Source organism: Cherax quadricarinatus, chromosome 72, assembly GCF_038502225.1.
Source record: "Cherax quadricarinatus isolate ZL_2023a chromosome 72, ASM3850222v1, whole genome shotgun sequence".
NCBI lineage: Eukaryota > Metazoa > Arthropoda > Malacostraca > Decapoda > Parastacidae > Cherax > Cherax quadricarinatus.
In genome coordinates this window covers 7359697-7381324 of record NC_091363.1, presented here as the reverse complement: position 1 = coordinate 7381324, position 21628 = coordinate 7359697, and the positions used below count along the sequence as shown (strand labels likewise).

The following is a 21628-nucleotide window of genomic DNA, read 5'->3' as shown; positions in this document are numbered from 1 at the left end:
TACCAATGACTGGAGTGATGTAGAAGACACTGTTGGAAAAACTGACAGAAGATCTTGACTGGGTAAGTATACGTTAATAAAGAGTCAGACAATAAGTGTTGAATTGTTGTTTGACAGTGACACAGCCGACTGTGTCTTAAGTCAGAGTTAAGTACTGACTGATGACGAGGAGGAGGATAGACTGGTGGGGTGTAATGACCTGTTTACCTCACCTACTGAAAGGTCAACATATTCACTATTAAGACAGGAAGGTGTTGTAGCAGGTGGTTCAACCTTGTCCCCTCTGTTACACCACCACCACCATCTGCATTACCACCACCTGCACCACCACAACCACCACTATCTGCACCACCATTACCATTTCCATCACCACCACTTGCACCACCCCTACCACTATCTGCACCACCACCTGCACCACCACCACTATCTGCACCACCACCTGCACCACCACTACCTTCACCACTTCCATCACCACCACGTGCACCACCACCACTACGTTCACCACCACCATTACTTTCACCACCACCACCACCACCAGCAGCTGCGTGGTAGTGGAGCATGGAACAAGTGACACCACTAAAACCTGTGTATAGGACCTGACAGGTCTAGAGGGTGTGGCGGTGAAGGGTGGTACTGAGGACCCTAGGGACCACGCCCACCCCAGGGACCACGCCCACCCCAGGGACCACGCCCACATATGTTAGGTCATTGCCTCGTGGCGTCAGCAGCAACTCTGTCCGCTGGTATGTGCCCTCCTCTCCTCCTCCCCCCTCGTCCCTAATTACCCCATCCCCATTAAATTCTCTCCCCCTCTATCTTCCCCTCACACCGTAACGCCACCTCTCATCTCCATGCGTCCCCTCATTCCTCTGATATACCTTTGATGAGTTTCCAGAGTTTTTCTATTCCCGGAGCCCTGCCCTGGACCAGACATTTGCCTGTTACTTGGTCAACTAGACTGTTGCTGCTGGCGGCCCAGTGGTTCACATATCCATCACAGCCTGGTTGATCTGGCACTGGACGAAGGCAGTGATCCAGTTGCCTCTTGAAGACTACATTTGTCCCAGTAATGCTTCTGATATCTTCTGGTAAAATGTTGAATAGTCTTGAGTCATGGATGTTGATACAATGTTCCTTTATTATGCCCACGGTGCTTCTTCTATTACTAGGTATATCTTGCACCTCCTCCCATATCTCTCACTCTAGTATGTTGTTACTGTAGTTGTTATTAGGCTCTACCATACTGTCAACGCTTGTGTACAGAACCATACTGTCAACGCTTGTGTACAGAACCATACTGTCAACGCTTGTGTACAGAACCATACTGTCAACGCTTGTGTACAGAACCATACTGTCAACGCTTGTGTACAGAACCATACTGTCAACGCTTGTGTACAGAACCATACTGTCAACGCTTGTGTACAGAACCATACTGTCAACGCTTGTGTACAGAACCATACTGTCAACGCTTGTGTACAGAACCATACTGTCAACGCTTGTGTACAGAACCATACTGTCAACGCTTGTGTACAGAACCATACTGTCAACGCTTGTGTACAGAACCATACTGTCAACGCTTGTGTACAGAACCATACTGTCAACGCTTGTGTACAGAACCATACTGTCAACGCTTGTGTACAGAACCATACTGTCAACGCTTGTGTACAGAACCATACTGTCAACGCTTGTGTAGAGAACCATACTGTCAACGCTTGTGTACAGAACCATACTGTCAACGCTTGTGTACAGAACCATACTGTCAACGCTTGTGTACAGAACCATACTGTCAACGCTTGTGTACAGAACCATACTGTCAACGCTTGTGTACAGAACAGAAATAACCAGGTAATACCGCATGAGATGGAAGGATGGTTATCTGGTCTTGTAAATAAGACACAATGTGGGTTATGGCATTTTATTGTGAAGAGGTTTTGTCCACTAGACACTTTATTAATTGTAACATGTGTTTATATGGGTTGTAGAGAGGTCCTGGGGGGAAAGATGTTTATATGGGTCGTAGAGAGGTCCGGAGATGAAAGATGTTTGTGTGTCGTAGAGAGGTCCTGAGATGAAAGATGTTTATATGGGTCGTAGAGAGGTCCTGAGATGAAAGATGTTTATATGGGTCGTAGAGAGGTCCTGAGATGAAAGATGTTTATATGGGTCGTAGAGAGGTCCTGAGATGAAAGATGTTTGCGTGTCGTAGAGAGGTCCTGAGATGGAAGATGTTTGCGTGTCGTAGAGAGGTCCTGAGATGAAAGATGTTTATATGGGTCGTAGAGAGGTCCTGAGATGAAAGATGTTTATATGGGTCGTAGAGAGGTCCTGAGATGAAAGATGTTTATATGGGTCGTAGAGAGGTCCTGAGATGAAAGATGTTTATATGGGTCGTAGAGAGGTCCTGAGATGAAAGATGTTTATATGGGTCGTAGAGAGGTCCTGAGATGAAAGATGTTTGTGTGTCGTAGAGAGGTCCTGAGATGAAAGATGTTTGTGTGTCGTAGAGAGGTCCTGAGATAAAAGATGTTTGTGTGTCGTAGAGAGGTCCTGAGATGAAAGATGTTTGTGTGTCGTAGAGAGGTCCTGAGATAAAGATGTTTGTGTGTCGTAGAGAAGTCCTGAGATAAAAGATGTTTGTGTGTCGTAGAGAGGTCCTGAGATAAAGATGTTTGTGTGTCGTAGAGAGGTCCTGAGATGAAAGATGTTTGCGTGTCGTAGAGAGGTCCTGAGATGAAAGATGTTTGCGTGTCGTAGAGAGGTCCTGAGATGAAAGATGTTTGCGTGTCGTAGAGAGGTCCTGAGATAAAAGATGTTTGTGTGTCGTAGAGAGGTCCTGAGATGAAAGATGTTTGCGTGTCGTAGAGAGGTCCTGAGATAAAAGATGTTTGTGTGTCGTAGAGAGGTCCTGAGATAAAAGATGTTTGTGTGTCGTAGAGAGGTCCTGAGATGAAAGATGTTTGCGTGTCGTAGAGAGGTCCTGAGATGAAAGATGTTTGCGTGTCGTAGAGAGGTCCTGAGATAAAAGATGTTTGCGTTTCGTAGAGAGGTCCTGAGATAAAAGATGTTTGTGTGTCGTAGAGAGGTCCTGAGATGAAAGATGTTTGCGTGTCGTAGAGAGGTCCTGAGATAAAAGATGTTTGCGTGTCGTAGAGAGGTCCTGAGATGAAAGATGTTTGCGTGTCGTAGAGAGGTCCTGAGATGAAAGATGTTTGTGTGTCGTAGAGAGGTCCTGAGATAAAAGATGTTTGCGTGTCGTAGAGAGGTCCTGAGATAAAAGATGTTTGCGTGTCGTAGAGAGGTCCTGAGATGAAAGATGTTTGCGTGTCGTAGAGAGGTCCTGAGATAAAAGATGTTTGCGTTTCGTAGAGAGGTCCTGAGATAAAAGATGTTTGTGTGTCGTAGAGAGGTCCTGAGATGAAAGATGTTTGCGTGTCGTAGAGAGGTCCTGAGATAAAAGATGTTTGCGTGTCGTAGAGAGGTCCTGAGATGAAAGATGTTTGCGTGTCGTAGAGAGGTCCTGAGATAAAAGATGTTTGTGTGTCGTAGAGAGGTCCTGAGATGAAAGATGTTTGCGTGTCGTAGAGAGGTCCTGAGATGAAAGATGTTTGCGTGTCGTAGAGAGGTCCTGAGATAAAAGATGTTTGCGTTTCGTAGAGAGGTCCTGAGATAAAAGATGTTTGTGTGTCGTAGAGAGGTCCTGAGATGAAAGATGTTTGCGTGTCGTAGAGAGGTCCTGAGATAAAAGATGTTTGCGTGTCGTAGAGAGGTCCTGAGATGAAAGATGTTTGCGTGTCGTAGAGAGGTCCTGAGATAAAAGATGTTTGTGTGTCGTAGAGAGGTCCTGAGATAAAAGAAATAAGTCGCCAGTAGAATAAGTGAGGTTAGGTGATCGCAGTATCAGTTACTGGGAGAAAAAGTCTTGCTAAAACTTCCAAGATTATGGATGATCCTGAATATTGATAAATGTTATTGACTGTGATTATAATTGCGGAGTGTAAACATAATCGGTCGTGACGACCACTTTCTTAGATGGTAAGTCTTGCTTCTGAGACCTTTATAAAGTTGTTGTCATTGTTTAAATGAAGATCGCGTCTGTTCTTAGTGTCGTGGCTAGGGCGCGCACTACTGTATTTTTTGACTCCGGTACCTCTACCACCTACATTATTGTACCACTACTCTCGCCACGTCCACCACCATCACTACCCTTCCACCACAACCAGCACTACCCCTGCACCTCCACAGTCGTGGTGGTGGTTACGGTGGATACACTTGACGCTTGGCACCGGTCCACCAGTGGTTGTAGTGGTGTTGTAATCCTCACAGGTGTGACGCTTCCTCTCATACTCCCCTGGCACCACTGACGGTGTCAGTAGCGGCGGTGGTGACAGTGGCGGCGGCAGGAAAAGCGCAGGGGGCAAGAAGATCGGCGGTGGTAACGAGTGACAGCGGCAGCTATGGAAATTGCGTAGCGGTAGTCACAGCGGCAGCAGCAGCAATAATGGTGGTAATAATTATGTCAGCTGACCTTTTTTCAAAGAACACAATAAGACCAAGGTCACGATAGCCAGGAGGATGACGGGTTGATAATGAGAACTTTCAAAGCACGGAAGTAATACCATTGTCACCATTGACATTGCTTCATATTCTAAATGAGACATATCTTGTGCTCTGTCTCAGTTGGAATATTGTTCAGTGTTGACAGCTCCGTAAAGTACAGGAGAAATATCAGAGCTGGAACATGTAGAGATCGTTTAAGGGTCCGCATAGAGCCAGTAAAGCATTTAAATTACGAGAACGCTTTAAGTCTTAAATTTGTACTCACTGGAGCTGAGGAGGGAGAGATACATGGTATCTGGAAAGCACTCGAGGGTCTGGCCTCAAATCTGCACACTGCCATAACAATATACTGGAGCAAGAGATATGGGAGGAAGCATAAAATAAACTCAGTGAAAAACAGAGACGCTGTGGACACAATAAAGGAACACTGTATCAACATTCGTGGTCCCAGATTATTCAACATTTTACCAGAAGATATCAGAAGCTGCTGGACAATTATCTTCACCAGGTGCCAGATCAACCAGGCTGTGATGGATATGTGGGGCAGCGGGCCACCAGCAGCAATAGTCTGGTTGACAAGGCACGCACCAAGCGAGCCGGGCTCTGGGAATTTAAAAACTTTGAGAACTCATCAGAAGTACGGAATACAAAGAGAATAAGAAGTAAGGTGCTCAGGAGGTAGTGTGCACTCTTGTACAGGGTATTCCTGGGTTAAATGACTCTGCAGTGTGTCCTGCCTACGTTCTGACCGGTCCTAGGCTGCTGCTGCTGGCTGGCTGGCTGGCTGGCTGGCTGGCTGGCTGGCTGGCTGGCTGGCTGGCTGGATCACAGCTGTTATGGGAGTTCCCTTTCTACTGGGTTGAGCCCAGACTTACGCTTACCTTGCGGCATCACGTCACCTTGCTTACATAATACAATCTTGAGAGATGGTAATTACCAAGTGATAGTAACTGCGGCTATACTGGAAGAAACCTCTGAAGCTGGTGAACATTTATATGGAATACTTGACGATATTCTCATTGTCCTACTGAAGTCTGTCAGCTCAGACTGACACTACTGAAGTCTGTCAGCTCAGACGACACTACCGAAGTCTGTCAGCTCAGGCTGACACTACTGAAGTCTGCCACGGGCCACCGTGCCTGGCGGGAGGCTGTTGAACAGTCTTGGGCCTCTGACACTTATTGTGTTTTGTCTTAGTGTACTAATGGCGCCCCTGCTTTTCACTTGGGTATATTGCACCGTCTGCCCAGTGTTTTGCTTTCTACTTCCTAAGCTGAACATTTCCCATGCCTGCCCTAAGTGTCAGTCCTGTGGCGCTCATCCTGAGTCCTCTGCTCACTCCCCAGGAGGATCTGAAGAAGGCCGGAAAGTAATCTTGTTCTCTGGCTGGGCTCTAGCTACCAACCTTGTAGTGCAATGATGAGTAAGACACATGTGCAACAGTTAGGTATCTTTATTTCGAAACATTTCGCCTACACAGTAGGCTTCTTCAGTCAAGTACAGAAGAGTTAGCAACAGTAGAGATGTAAAGACGATGTCATCAGTCCGTCACCCTTGAAGACTATTGCACAAGTGTCTTACTTATCAACCTGTCGGTATTGTGTACCATTTTAATATTCACTTGTATTGGAATACTGGACGATATCCTCATTATCCTGTTGAAGTCTCCTGCTCAGACTGACACATTCCTTTACTGTGTGCTGGAATATGTCAGGGTAATCTACCTGATATTTCTGTCATCAGTGTATCACACAGAAGAGTGTAGTTGTAGACTCCAGGTGTCCATAAGAGTGTAGTTGCAGACTCCAGGTGTCCATAAGAGTGTAGTTGCAGACTCCAGGTGTCCATAAGAGTGTAGTTGCAGACTCCAGGTGTCCATAAGATTGTAGTTGCAGACTCCAGGTGTCCATAAGATTGTAGTTGCAGACTCCAGGTGTCCATAAGAGTGTAGTTGCAGACTCCAGGTGTCCGTAAGAGTGTAGTTGCAGACTCCAGGTGTCCATAAGAGTGTAGTTGCAGACTCCAGGTGTCCATAAGAGTGTAGTTGCAGACTCCAGGCGTCCATAAGAGTGTAGTTGCAGACTCCAGGCGTCCATAAGATTGTAGTTGCAGACTCCAGGTGTCCATAAGAGTGTAGTTGCAGACTCCAGGTGTCCATAAGAGTGTAGTTGCAGACTCCAGGTGTCCATAAGAGTGTAGTTGCAGACTCCAGGTGTCCATAAGAGTGTAGTTGCAGACTCCAGGTGTCCATAAGATTGTAGTTGCAGACTCCAGGTGTCCATAAGATTGTAGTTGCAGACTCCAGGTGTCCATAAGAGTGTAGTTGCAGACTCCAGGTGTCCGTAAGAGTGTAGTTGCAGACTCCAGGTGTCCATAAGAGTGTAGTTGCAGACTCCAGGTGTCCATAAGAGTGTAGTTGCAGACTCCAGGCGTCCATAAGAGTGTAGTTGCAGACTCCAGGCGTCCATAAGATTGTAGTTGCAGACTCCAGGTGTCCATAAGAGTGTAGTTGCAGACTCCAGGTGTCCATAAGAGTGTAGTTGCAGACTCCAGGTGTCCATAAGAGTGTAGTTGCAGACTCCAGGTGTCCATAAGAGTGTAGTTGCAGACTCCAGGCGTCCATAAGAGTGTAGTTGCAGACTCCAGGTGTCCATAAGAGTGTAGTTGCAGACTCCAGGTGTCCATAAGATTGTAGTTGCAGACTCCAGGTGTCCATAAGAGTGTAGTTGCAGACTCCAGGTGTCCATAAGAGTGTAGTTGCAGACTCCAGGTGTCCATAAGAGTGTAGTTGCAGACTCCAGGTGTCCATAAGAGTGTAGTTGCAGACTCCAGGCGTCCATAAGAGTGTAGTTGCAGACTCCAGGTGTCCATAAGAGTGTAGTTGCAGACTCCAGGTGTCCATAAGAGTGTAGTTGCAGACTCCAGGTGTCCATAGAGTGTAGTTGCAGACTCCAGGTGTCCATAAGAGTGTAGTTGCAGACTCCAGGTGTCCATAAGAGTGTAGTTGCAGACTCCAGGTGTCCATAAGAGTGTAGTTGCAGACTCCAGGCGTCCATAAGAGTGTAGTTGCAGACTCCAGGTGTCCATAAGAGTGTAGTTGCAGACTCCAGGTGTCCATAAGATTGTAGTTGCAGACTCCAGGTGTCCATAAGAGTGTAGTTGCAGACTCCAGGTGTCCATAAGAGTGTAGTTGCAGACTCCAGGTGTCCATAAGAGTGTAGTTGCAGACTCCAGGTGTCCATAAGAGTGTAGTTGCAGACTCCAGGCGTCCATAAGAGTGTAGTTGCAGACTCCAGGTGTCCATAAGAGTGTAGTTGCAGACTCCAGGTGTCCATAAGATTGTAGTTGTAGACTCCAGGTGTCCATAAGAGTGTAGTTGCAGACTCCAGGTGTCCATAAGAGTGTAGTTGCAGACTCCAGGTGTCCATAAGAGTGTAGTTGCAGACTCTAGGTGTCTATAAGAGTGTAGTTGCAGACTCCAGGTGTCCATACAATATATCATATAGTGAAGCCTATCACTGCAGGTGTTCGACTATATATCATATAGTGCAATATTTTAGCGGAAGTTTTAGACACATATGCAATATCTGGTCATCTTATAGACGTTTCGCCATCCAGTGGCTTCATCAGTACAACTTCAAGGACATAATGGTACGACTGTAGCAGTATATACAAAAGACGACGTCATCACTGGATGGCGGAACGCCTATAAATATACCCAGATATTACACGTGTACCTAATTCATCTTGTCGGCAATGTATACCATGAAAGTACACAATTAGAACCAAGCGCTAAATCCACAAGGGTAATACAGCAGCCACAGTTCATATACAACAATATTTTGGCTATAGGGCGACCAGTAATACTTGTTATCTTGAGGCTTGATGACGGCTCTCTGTGTCAAGCTCAACTCACCACAGTATTAAATCATTGCGAAATTGAAATGTGTTGAAAAATAAAACACGGAAAGTTTCTAAATTCTTCGCGTGAACGATTACTTCAGCTCAACGTCGCGGCGGTGATGCTGCGAGACAAAGATCTGTGGACCTTATCTCGTGGTCAGTGGCATCCTCAGGGTACTTCTACATCAAGAAACAGTAAGGTTGTGTGTGTGTGTGTGTGTGTGTGTGTGTGTGTGTGTGTGTGTGTGTGTGTGTGTGTGTGTGTGTGTGTACTCATCTATTTGTGTTGCAAGGATCGATTCATAGCTCCTGGCCCCGCCTCTTCACTGATCACTACTAGGGCCACTCTCTCCCTGCTCCATGAGCTTTATCATGCCTCTTCGTAAAGCTATGTATGGATCCTGCCTCCACTACATCACTCTGCACATTGTTCCACTTCCTGACAACTCAATGACTGAAGAAATACTTCCTAACATCCCTGTGGCTCATCCGAGTCTTCGACTTCCAGTTGTGTCCTCTTGTTGCTGTGTCCCCTCTCTGAAACATCCTGTCCCTATCCACCTTATCAATTCCTCTCAGTATTTTATATTTCATTATCATGCCAAACTCTATCGTGTTTGTGTGTGTGTGTGTTTGTGTGTGTGTGTGTTTGTGTGTTTGTGTGTGTGTGTGTGTGTGTGTGTGTGTGTACGGGGGGAGGGAGGGGTTGACTCAAGGAAACTCACACGTAAGTGTTCATCTTTCATCACACTGGCTTAACATTGCTGGTGTTGGTATAGCTCCACACCGGAGCACTTTAGGGAAGGTTGGGCAAGTGTGAAGTGTGGTGCTAGTCACCCATCACCACCACGCTCAAGCACCACCACTGATGTGTGCTGGCAGCACCACCGCCGGCACCACCAGACCGGTCTGCGGGAGTAGAAAAACTCTCGAAATTTATCAAAGGTATATCAAAGGTAGAAGCAAGAGCCCATAGTCAGCAACAACTCAACCATAGTCAGCAACAACTCAACCATAGTCAGCAACAACTCAACCATAGTCAGCAACAACTCAACCATAGTCAGCAACAACCCAACCATAGTCAACAACAACTCAACCATAGTCAACAACTCAACCATAGTCAACAACAACTCAACCATAGTCAATAACTCAACCATAGTCAACAACAACTCAACCATAGTCAATAGCTCAACCATAGTCAACAACAATTCAACCATAGTCAACAACAACTCAACCATAGTCAACAACTCAACCATAGTCAGCAACAACTCAACCATGGTCAACAATAACTCAACCATAGTCAGCAACAACTCAACCATAGTCAACAACACCTCAACCATAGTCAACAACTCAACCATAGTCAACAACAACCCAACCATGGCCAACAACAACCCAACCATGGTCAACAACAACTCAACCACAGTCAATAACCCAACCATAGTCAGCAACAACCCAACCATAGTCAACAACTACCCAACCATAGTCAGCAACAACTCAACCATAGTCAACAACTACCCAACCATAGTCAGCAACAACTCAACCATAGTCAACAACCCAACCACAATCAACAACCCAACCATAGTCAACAGCAACTCAACCATAGTCAACCATAGTCAACAACAACCCAACCATAGTCAACAACCCAACCATAGTCAACAACTCGACCACAGTCAACAATAACCCAACCATAGTCAACAACAACCCAACCATAGTCAGCAACTCAACCATAGTCAGCAACAACTCAACCATAGTCAGCAACAACTCAACCATAGTCAGCAACAACTCAACCATAGTCAACAACAACTCAACCATAGCCAGCAACTCAACCATAGTCAGCAACAACTCAACCATAGTCAACAACTCAACCATAGTCAACAACTCAACCATAGTCAGCAACTCAACCATAGTCAGCAACAACTCAACCATAGTCAACAACAACCCAACCATAGTCAGCAACAACCCAACCATAGTCAGCAACTCAACCATAGTCAGCAACAACTCAACCATTGTCAAAAACAACCCAACCATAGTCAGCAACTCAACCATAGTCAGCAACAACCCAACCATAGTCAACAACTCAACCATAGTCAGCAACAACCCAACCACAGTCAACAACAACTCAACCATAGTCAGCAGCAACCCAACCATAGTCAGCAACAACTCAACCATAGTCAGCAACAACCAAACCACACTCACCAACAACTCAACCATAGTCAACAACAACTCAACCATAGTCAACAACTCAACCATAGTCAACAACTCAACCATAGTCAACAACAACTCAACCATAGTCAGCAACAACCCAACCACAGTCAACAACAACTCAGCCACAGTCAACAACAACTCAACCATAGTCAGCAACAACCCAACCACAGTCAACTCAACCATAGTCAACAACTCAACCATAGTCAGCAACAACTCAACCATAGTCAACAACAACTCAACCATAGTCAACAACAACTCAACTATAGTCAACAACAACTCAACCATAGTCAACAACAACTCAACCATAGTCAACAACTCAACCATAGTCAACAACAACTCAACCATAGTCAGCAACAACCCAACAATAGCCAACAACTCAACCATAGTCAGCAACAACCCAACCACAGTCAACAACAACTCAACCATAGTCAACAACAACTCAACCATAGTCAGCAACAACCCAACAATAGCCAACAACTCAACCATAGTCAGCAACAACCCAACCACAGTCAACAACAACTCAACCATAGTCAACAACAACTCAACCATAGTCAACAACAACTCAACCATAGTCATCAACAACTCAACCATAGTCATCAACAACTCAACCATAGTCAGCAACAACTCAACCATAGTCAGCAACAACTCAACCATAGTCAGCAACAACTCAACCATAGTCAGCAACAACTCAACCATAGTCAGCAACAACTCAACCATAGTCAGCAACAACTCAACCATAGTCAGCAACAACTCAACCATAGTCAGCAACAACTCAACCATAGTCAACAACAACTCAACCATAGTCAGCAACAACTCAACCATAGTCAGCAACCCAACTATAATTAGCAACAGCTCAACCATAGTCAGCAACAACTCAACCATAGTCAGCAACAACTCAACCATAGTCAACAACCCAACTATAATTAGCAACAGCCCAACCATAGTCAACAACAGCGCAAGCATCAGCTCTATCATGTGTTCACTCAGGTTGTTAGTGTTAACCACACGTAACCACTACAACCCGGTTAATCAGACCGTACAATACGACCTTTATAAATGGTATCCAATACCCGCAAGTTAATAAATAAGGAACATGTGCAACACGTATGTGGATAAATTGTCCAGATAACCGACAAGTTGATAAATTAGACACATGTGCAACTCTTGGGTATCTTTATTAAGGAAACGTTTCGCCACACAGTAATCAGTCCCTCAGCCTGGAGATGGTGTAATCAGTCTTGAAAACACTGAGGGACTGATTACCTCAAGCTTCAGATCTTCACCATTCTTCTTTGTATAGGACTGATGATGCCACTGTGTGGCGAAACGTTTCTTTAGTAAAGATACCCAAGTGTTGCACATGTGTCTCACTCGTATGTTAAGATCTTCAACACAGTGTGCTGGTAGACAGTGTGCTGGTACACACAGTGTGCTGGTAGACACACAGTGTGCTGGTACACACAGTGTGCTGGTAGACAGTGTGCTGGTACACAGTGTGCTGGTACACACAGTGTGCTGGTAGACAGTGTGCTGGTACACACAGTGTGCTGGTACACACAGTGTGCTGGTAGACAGTGTGCTGGTACACACACAGTGTGCTGGTAGACAGTGTGCTGGTAGACAATGTGCTGGTACACACAGTGTGCTGGTAGACAGTGTGCTGGTACACACAGTGTGCTGGTAGACACACAGTGTGCTGGTACACACAGTGTGCTGGTAGACAGTGTGCTGGTACACAGTGTGCTGGTAGACACACAGTGTGCTGGTACACACAGTGTGCTGGTAGACAGTGTGCTGGTACACATAGTGTGCTGGTAGACAGTGTGCTGGTACACACAGTGTGCTGGTAGACAGTGTGCTGGTACACACAGTGTGCTGGTAGACACACAGTGTGCTGGTACACACGGTGTGCTGGTAGACAGTGTGCTGGTACACACAGTGTGCTGGTAGACAGTGTGCTGGTACACACAGTGTGCTGGTAGACAGTGTGCTGGTAGACACACTGTGCTGGTTGACACACTCTTCTGGTTGATACACTGTGCTGGTAGACACACAGTGCGCTGGTAGACAATGTGCTGGTAGACAGTGTGCTGGTAGACACAATGTGCTGGTAGACAGTGTGCTGGTAGACACACAGCAACACAGTGTGCTGGTAGACACACAGCAGCACAGTGTGCTGGTAGCACACAGCAACACAGTGTGCTGGTAGCACACAGCAACACAGTGTGCTGGTAGCACACAGTGTGCTAGTAGACACAGCAACAGTGTGCTGGTAGACACACAGCAACACAGTGTGCTGGCAGCACACAGTGTGCTAGTAGACACAGCAACAGTGTGCTGGTAGCACACAGTGTGCTAGTAGACACAGCAACACAGTGTGCTGGTAGACACAGCAACACAGTGTGCTGGTAGACACACAGCAGCACAGTGTGCTGGTAGACACACAGCAACACAGTGTGCTGGTAGACACAGCAACACAGTGCGCTGGTAGACACACAGCAGCACAGTGTGCTGGTAGCACACAGTGTGCTAGTAGACACAGCAACACAGTGTGCTGGTAGACACAGCAACAGTGTGCTGGTAGACACACAGCAACACAGTGTGCTGGTAGACACACAGCAACACAGTGTGCTAGTAAACACAGCAACAGTGTGCTGGTAGACACACAGCAACACAGCGTGCTGGTAGACACACAGCAACACAGTGTGCTGGTAGACACACAGCAACACAGTGTGCTGGTAGACACAGCAACACAGTGTGCTGGTAGACACACAGCAACACAGTGTGCTGGTAGACACAGCAACACAGTGTGCTGGTAGACACACAGCAACACAGTGTGCTGGTAGACACAGCAACACAGTGTGCTGGTAGACACACAGCAACACAGTGTGCTGGTAGCACACAGTGTGCTAGTAGACACAGCAACAGTGTGCTGGTAGACACACAGCAACACAGTGTGCTGGTAGACACAGCAACAGTGTGCTGGTAGACACACAGCAACACAGTGTGCTGGTAGACACAGCAACAGTGTGCTGGTAGACACACAGCAACACAGTGTGCTGGTAGACACAGCAAAAGTGTGCTGGTAGACACACAGCAACACAGTGTGCTGGTAGACACACAGCAACACAGTGTGCTGGAAGACACAGCAACAGTGTGCTGGTAGACACACAGCAACACAGTGTGCTGGTAGACACAGCAACACAGTGTGCTGGTAGACACACAGCAGCACAGTGTGCTGGTAGACACACAGCAACACAGTGTGCTGGTAGACACACAGCAACACAGTGTGCTGGTAGACACACAGCAACACAGTGTGCTGGTAGACACAGCAACACAGTGTGCTGGTAGACACAGCAACACAGTGTGCTGGTAGCACACAGTGTGCTAGTAGACACAGCAACAGTGTGCTGGTAGACACACAGCAACACAGTGTGCTGGTAGACACACAGCAGCACAGTGTGCTGGTAGACACACAGCAACACAGTGTGCTGGTAGACACAGCAACACAGTGTGCTGGTAGACACACAGCAACACAGTGTGCTGGTAGACACAGCAACACAGTGTCCTGGTAGACACACAGCAACACAGTGTGCTGGTAGACACACAGCAACACAGTGTGCTGGTAGACACACAGCAACACAGTGTGCTGGTAGACACAGCAACACAGTGTGCTGGTAGACACACAGCAACACAGTGTGCTGGTAGACACACAGCAACACAGTGTGCTGGTAGACACACAGCAGCACAGTGTGCTGGTAGACACAGCAACACAGTGTGCTGGTAGACACACAGCAACACAGTGTGCTGGTAGACACAGCAACACAGTGTGCTGGTAGACACACAGCAACACAGTGTGCTGGTAGACACACAGCAACACAGTGTGCTGGTAGACACACAGCAGCACAGTGTGCTGGTAGACACAGCAACACAGTGTGCTGGTAGACACACAGCAACACAGTGTGCTAGTAGACACAGCAACAGTGTGCTGGTAGACACACAGCAACACAGTGTGCTGGTAGACACACAGCAACACAGTGTGCTGGTAGACACACAGCAACACAGTGTGCTGGTAGACACAGCAACACAGTGTGCTGGTAGACACACAGCAACACAGTGTGCTGGTAGACACACAGCAGCACAGTGTGCTGGTAGACACAACAACACAGTGTGCTGATAGACACAGCAGCACAGTGTGCTGGTAGACACAGCAACAGTGTGCTGGTAGACACACAGCAGCACAGTGTGCTGGTAGACACAGCAACACAGTGTGCTGGTAGCACACAGCAACACAGTGTGTTGGTAGACACACAGCAACACAGTGTGCTGGTAGACACACAGCAACACCGTGTGCTGGTAGACACAGCAACACAGTGTGCTGGTAGACACACAGCAGCACGGTGTGCTGGTAGACACACAGCAGCACAGTGTGCTGGTAGACACACAGCAGCACAGTGTGCTGGTAGACACACAGCAACACAGTGTGCTGGTAGACACACAGCAACACAGTGTGCTGGTAGACACACAGCAACACAGTGTGCTGGTAGACACACAGCAACACAGTGTCCTGGTAGACACACAGCAACACAGTGTGCTGGTAGACACACAGCAACACAGTGTGCTGGTAGACACACAGCAGCACAGTGTGCTGGTAGACACACAGCAACACAGTGTGCTGGTGGACACAGCAACACAGTGTGCTGGTAGACACAGCAACACAGTGTGCTGGTAGACACACAGCAGCACAGTGTGCTGGTAGCACACAGCAACACAGTGTGCTGGTAGACACAGCAACACAGTGTGCTGGTAGACACAGCAACACAGTGTGCTGGTAGACACACAGCAGCACAGTGTGCTGGTAGACACACAGCAACACAGTGTGCTGGTAGACACACAGCAACACAGTGTGCTGGTAGACACAGCAACACAGTGTGCTGGTAGCACACAGCAACACAGTGTGCTGGTAGCACACAGTGTGCTGGTAGCACACAGTGTGCTAGTAGACACAGCAACAGTGTGCTGGTAGACACACAGCAACACAGTGTGCTGGTAGACACACAGCAGCACAGTGTGCTGGTAGACACACAGCAACACAGTGTGCTGGTAGACACAGCAACACAGTGTGCTGGTAGACACACAGCAACACAGTGTGCTGGTAGACACAGCAACACAGTGTGCTGGTAGACACACAGCAACACAGTGTGCTGGTAGACACACAGCAACACAGTGTGCTGGTAGACACACAGCAACACAGTGTGCTGGTAGACACAGCAACACAGTGTGCTGGTAGACACACAGCAACACAGTGTGCTGGTAGACACACAGCAACACAGTGTGCTGGTAGACACACAGCAGCACAGTGTGCTGGTAGACACAGCAACACAGTGTGCTGGTAGACACACAGCGACACAGTGTGCTGGTAGGCAACACAGTGTGCTGGTAGACACAGCAACACAGTGTGCTGGTAGACACACAGCAACACAGTGTGCTGGTAGACACACAGCAACACAGTGTGCTGGTAGACACACAGCAGCACAGTGTGCTGGTAGACACAGCAACACAGTGTGCTGGTAGACACACAGCAACACAGTGTGCTATTAGACACAGCAACAGTGTGCTGGTAGACACACAGCAACACAGTGTGCTGGTAGACACACAGCAACACAGTGTGCTGGTAGACACACAGCAACACAGTGTGCTGGTAGACACAGCAACACAGTGTGCTGGTAGACACACAGCAACACAGTGTGCTGGTAGACACACAGCAGCACAGTGTGCTGGTAGACACAACAACACAGTGTGCTGATAGACACAGCAGCACAGTGTGCTGGTAGACACAGCAACAGTGTGCTGGTAGACACACAGCAACAGTGTGCTGGTAGACACACAGCAGCACAGTGTGCTGGTAGACACAGCAACACAGTGTGCTGGTAGCACACAGCAACACAGTGTGCTGGTAGCACACAGCAACACAGTGTGCTGGTAGACACAGCAACACACAGTGTGTGGTAGACACACAGTAGACACACAGCAACACAGTGTGCTGGTAGACACACAGCAACACCGTGTGCTGGTAGACACAGCAACACAGTGTGCTGGTAGACACACAGCAGCACGCAGCACAGTGTGCTGGTAGACACACAGCACACACAGCAACACAGTGTGCTGGTAGCACAGTGTGCTGGTAGCACACAGCAACACAGTGTGCTGGTAGACACAGCAACACAGTGTGCTGGTAGACACACAGCAGCACAGTGTGCTGGTAGACACACAGCAGCACAGTGTGCTGGTAGACACACAGCAGCACAGTGTGCTGGTAGACACACAGCAGCACAGTGTGCTGGTAGCACACAGCAACACAGTGTGCTGGTAGCACACAGCAACACAGTGTGCTGGTAGCACACAGCAACACAGTGTGCTCGTAGCACACAGCAACACAGTGTGCTGGTAGACACAGCAACAGTGTGCTGGTAGACACAGCAACACAGTGTGCTGGTAGACACAGCAACACAGTGTGCTGGTAGACTCAGCAACACAGTGTGCTGGTAGACACAGCAACACAGTGTGCTGGTAGACACAGCAACACAGTGTGCTGGTAGCTGACTCAGTACTGGTAGTCGCTGACGAGTGAAGTAGTGATGGCTGGGTGTGCAAGCCAAGAGCAGCAACAATCTGCTTTATCAGGTGGTCCAGAGGGAGGTCTGGTCTCAGACCTGGCTCTGAGAGTAGCAGGGCCCTGGAAACAGGTTACAGGTGAAGGTGACGGTGTCACCTGCAGGTGCTTGCACCACACCAGGCACCGTGGGGGGAGGGGGGCCTGAGGGTGCCAGGTGCCACAGTTCAAGGTCTCTTGCCTCTCCCCCCCTCTGTTCCACCCCATCCCCCCTTGTTCTTCCTCCACTCTCCGCGGCGGCACAGGCAGCGGCAGGAGAAGAGGCAATAGTGGCGGCGGAAGGAGAGGTAGTAGCGGTGGCGGCGGGAAAGACATTAGCGGCGGCGGGAGAGGCAGTAGCGGTGGAGGCGGAAGAGGCAGTATCTTTGGCGGCGGGAGAGGCATTAGCAGCGGCGGCGGGAGAGGCATTAGCGTCGGCGGCGGCGAGAGAGGCAGTAGCGGCGGCGGCGAGAGAGGCAGTAGCGGCGGCGGCGAGAGAGGCAGTAGCGGCGGCGGCGAGAGAGGCAGTAGCGGCGGCGGCGAGAGAGGCAGTAGCGGCGGCGAGAGAGGCAGTAGCGGCGGCGGCAGGGAAGGGAGTAGCGGCGGCAGGAGATGCAGTAGCGGCGGCGGCAGGAGAGGCAGTAGCGGCGGCAGGAGAGGTAGCAGAACGTGAAGTGGCACTTCCCGTCGATAAAGTGCTTGGGCAGCGTAGCGTCACTTCCTGAGATGGTGGTGGTGGTAATGGTGATGATAGTGGTGGCGGCGGTGATGGTGGTAATGCTGGTGATACCCGTGGTGGTGATAGCGGTGGCGTCGGTGGTGGTGGTTGTAGCAGTCGTGGTCTTGGAAGTGGTGGTGGTTGTAGTAGTAGATTGTGACTCGACCTCTGTTAATACATCTAGGACACACACACACAGTGGGGGAGGGAAGGAAGGAAGGAAGGAATGCAATACCTGGGAACGCTCAAAGACGTCAGACAACCATACCAGGAAGGTGAGTAAAGGGAAAACATGATCCTGACATAGAAAATACTGAGAGGAAATAGCAAACAATGACAAGATGTTGGAGAGGAGAGGACCAGGAAGAACGTGATACATTAACCTTAAGATGTGAACATCAGAAAGTATTTCTCGGCTCCCAGGAGAGGCTCCCTTTACCCTCAGTTTTAGTAGTAGGTATGATGAGGCCTGGGATGTTTGGAGTCCACTAGATGTAGGTGAAGCTAACTCAAGACACGGGGTCAGGAGTAGTGTCTCAACCCACCCAAACACAACTCAGTGGGTATATACAACTTGAGAAAACATATTAAGGTTATGAGGAACTGGTCACACAAGTGGTTATTATATTTCAACCGCAGGAAGTGCAACGTTATGAAAATCTTGAAGGGAGAGAGAAGACCAGATACGGAACACAGACTTTGCACAGAGGTTACAATTCAGAAGAAAAGGGAAGAGATCTAGGGGATAATTACACACCAGCAAAATAGCTGCTTGTGCTCGTCTGGGAAAGTTAATACCAGCATTCTGGTACCTTAAGTAAGGTACCTCAGTATACTACCTTTATCAGAGTACTCAGCATCAGCATGGAACACACACCTGAGAAAACGTGTCCAGAAACTAGAGAAAGTTCAAAGATTTGCTTCGAGACTAGCCTTGGTGCTTAGAATAATTTGTAACAGCAGAGATATCATCTACTCATCTCACTCAGCACCTGGACCAGATTCATGGAATGCCCTATTTATAAAGAAATGCAAAGTACAACTAGCACGAGCCCTCAGTATTCTTTGGAGCAGGGGTGCGGTGGGGACAATAAGGGAACACTGTATCAACATCCGTGGTCCCAGACTATTCAACATCTTTCCAGAAGATATCAGAAACACAGCTGGAACAAGTGTAGAAGCCTTCAAAGGGAAACTGGACTAGTATCTTCATCTGGTGAATGATCAACCAGGCTGTGATGGATATGTGGGGCAGCGGGCCTCCAGAAGCAACAACCTGGTTGACCAGGCAAGCACCAGTGACCAGACGAGCCAGGCCCATGGCCGAAGCTGCTCTACTTCTATTGGGGTGCGCCCTTCTGTCTGTAACAGCAAATATCACAAGTGCCATATATATCAGAGTGAATTATGAGGTCCTTGAGAACAAGTCACGCCAGTGATGGTGCTATTCACCTGTGCTCTCAGGTCCGGAGTAATGTTCTGTGCTCACAGTCCCTCTCAAGGCAGGAGATATATCACAACTGGAAAATGCACAGAGATCGTATACTGTCTGCATAAATCATTAAACCATATAAACGACTAGGAACGCTGTGATGTAGTCCAGCTGGGCTTGTGAGGTCTCTGGGGAGACCTAATTTGACCAATTATATGGTCACACCTTGCCTTGGCAGGCGTCTGTAGCCACGCCCACGTCTGAGATCTTTTGTTCTTGACGCCTCAGACCTAGGCGTCAGGTCGCAACACGTGGTTGTGGAGGGTGCTTGGACCACCATAAAAGCCCAAGGAAGAGCTTGATCAAGGGACTCGAGCGGAGCTGCTGCCGGGGTGCAGAGCTCCTGAGCAGAGACTCGAGCGGAGCTGCTGCCGGGGTGCAGAGCTCCTGAGCAGAGATTCGAGCGGAGCTGCTGCTGGGGTGCAGGGCTCGGGAGAAGGCTGCTGAAGTCTCTGGAGGAGACTGTTGGAGGCACTGGGCAGAGTACTGGCTTGGCGTCGTACTCGTGCTGTGTAGGTCTTGGGACCTGTGGCTTCCTGTAGTGAACTGTCCTCTGTGCTATAGTGTAAGTTACATTCATTTTGGTCAAGTTGATTGTGTTCCCTGTCTCACTGCTTATGTGTACCATCCCATTTATCTAAACCACAATAGTGTTCTGTTCCCAAATATATTATTGTACAAAGACTTAATAATAAACTGTGTTTGAGTAGAATAGTAATATTCACGGTCCACGTTATTTGCTATTTTATTCATTATTTTATTTCATGTAGTGAGAGGGAGTGTAGTGTGGTGGGTAGAGTAATGAGAGGTGAAGTTGTAGTCACCAGTGACCTTACATTATCTACCTACCTCACTCCTACCACCTCGCCTGTCCCCTACCTACTGACTCCCCCCGCTTACCCCCATATTCCCCTAATCATCACCCCCCTACATGACATGGTGTCTAAGCGGTGGTGGTTCTTATTATTTTTATAGTAGGAACCAGTCCCATGTGCCTTATTTTTGACTGCTCGGTTATACTTGTTATGCTACCATTTGCTACCACTTTTTTTTTTCTTGTGTGTGTAAAATCTAAAGTGAATATCTGTATATTATAATCCTAGTGACCTTAACTGTCCTTTTTTGACGGTGGGTCTAAATAATTGTTTGGGTGTAATATTATATTTGGTGGAGTTCGTTGTTGGTTAGAGATAAATGGTGGAGAATATCAGTATTTGGGTGAGACTTTTGGGGGAAGCAATTACTGGCCGAAATTGAATATTTACAGAGGAATGAGAAGTCACCCAGCCCGCCTTGGAAGACTTACCCACAACTGTCACCCATTGAAGAGTTGCCTATGATTGCTGTCCACCTGATGTGCCCAGTCACCCAGCTGATATGCCCAGTCACCCAGCTGATGTGCCCCAGTAGATGTATTGCTGCCCTGGTCTGTCATCCAGTGTGGTGGGTGTCTGTCTGCGTCACCCAGCCTCTGTGACCATCACCCACGGACCGCCAGTTACCCGCAGTTGCCAGGGATGGGTGACCGCACCTGCTGTTGATGACCTGAAGTGACCTCACCTCACCTCGAGCAACTGACCATAGCCTGCTACTGCTGATGTCGGCTGCTGTGATGCTGCTGAGATGCTGTAGCCGTGCTGCGATGCTGTGGCCGTGCTGAGATGCTGTAGCCGTGCTGCGATGCTGTGGCCGTGCTGTGTGCTGCTGTGATGTTGAGATGCTGCAGCCGTGCTGAGATGCTGGGACCGTGCTGCGATGCTGTAGCCATGCTGCGATGCTGTGGCCGTGCTGTGTGCTGCTGTGATATGACCGTGCTGAGATGCTGTAGCCATGCTGCGATGCTGTGGCCGTGCTGTGTGCTGCTGTGATGTTGAGATGCTGCAGCCGTGCTGAGATGCTGGGACCGTGCTGCGATGCTGTAGCCATGCTGCGATGCTGTGGCCGTGCTGTGATGCTGCGATGCTGCCTAGCTCAAGAGGAGATGGCGGTGATGCTGCAGTGGTGTGTGAGGGATTCTGGCTGGTGTGCCAGGACAGGAGAATCTACTATGAAGGAGTTGCCATCCTCGGAGATGTGGAAGGACGTGAGCCGCGGAGATGGA

The 21628-nt window shown here is 48.4% G+C and overlaps 1 protein-coding gene across 5 annotated transcripts in view; it reads left to right on the top strand.

Moving 5' to 3' along the window:
* Positions 1-21628, top strand: part of LOC128701320 (mucin-2-like) — a 648393-nt gene that overhangs the window by 453034 nt on the left and 173731 nt on the right. Inside the window, exon 1 of one of the 5 annotated variants that reach the window (XM_070100365.1) lies at positions 4365-4504. The exons of the other annotated variants lie outside the window; for them this stretch is intronic. The gene's annotated coding sequence lies outside the window, so the exon portion shown is untranslated. Of the gene's footprint in view, positions 1-4364; positions 4505-21628 lie in introns of those variants that run through there. 5 annotated transcript variants of the gene reach the window in all.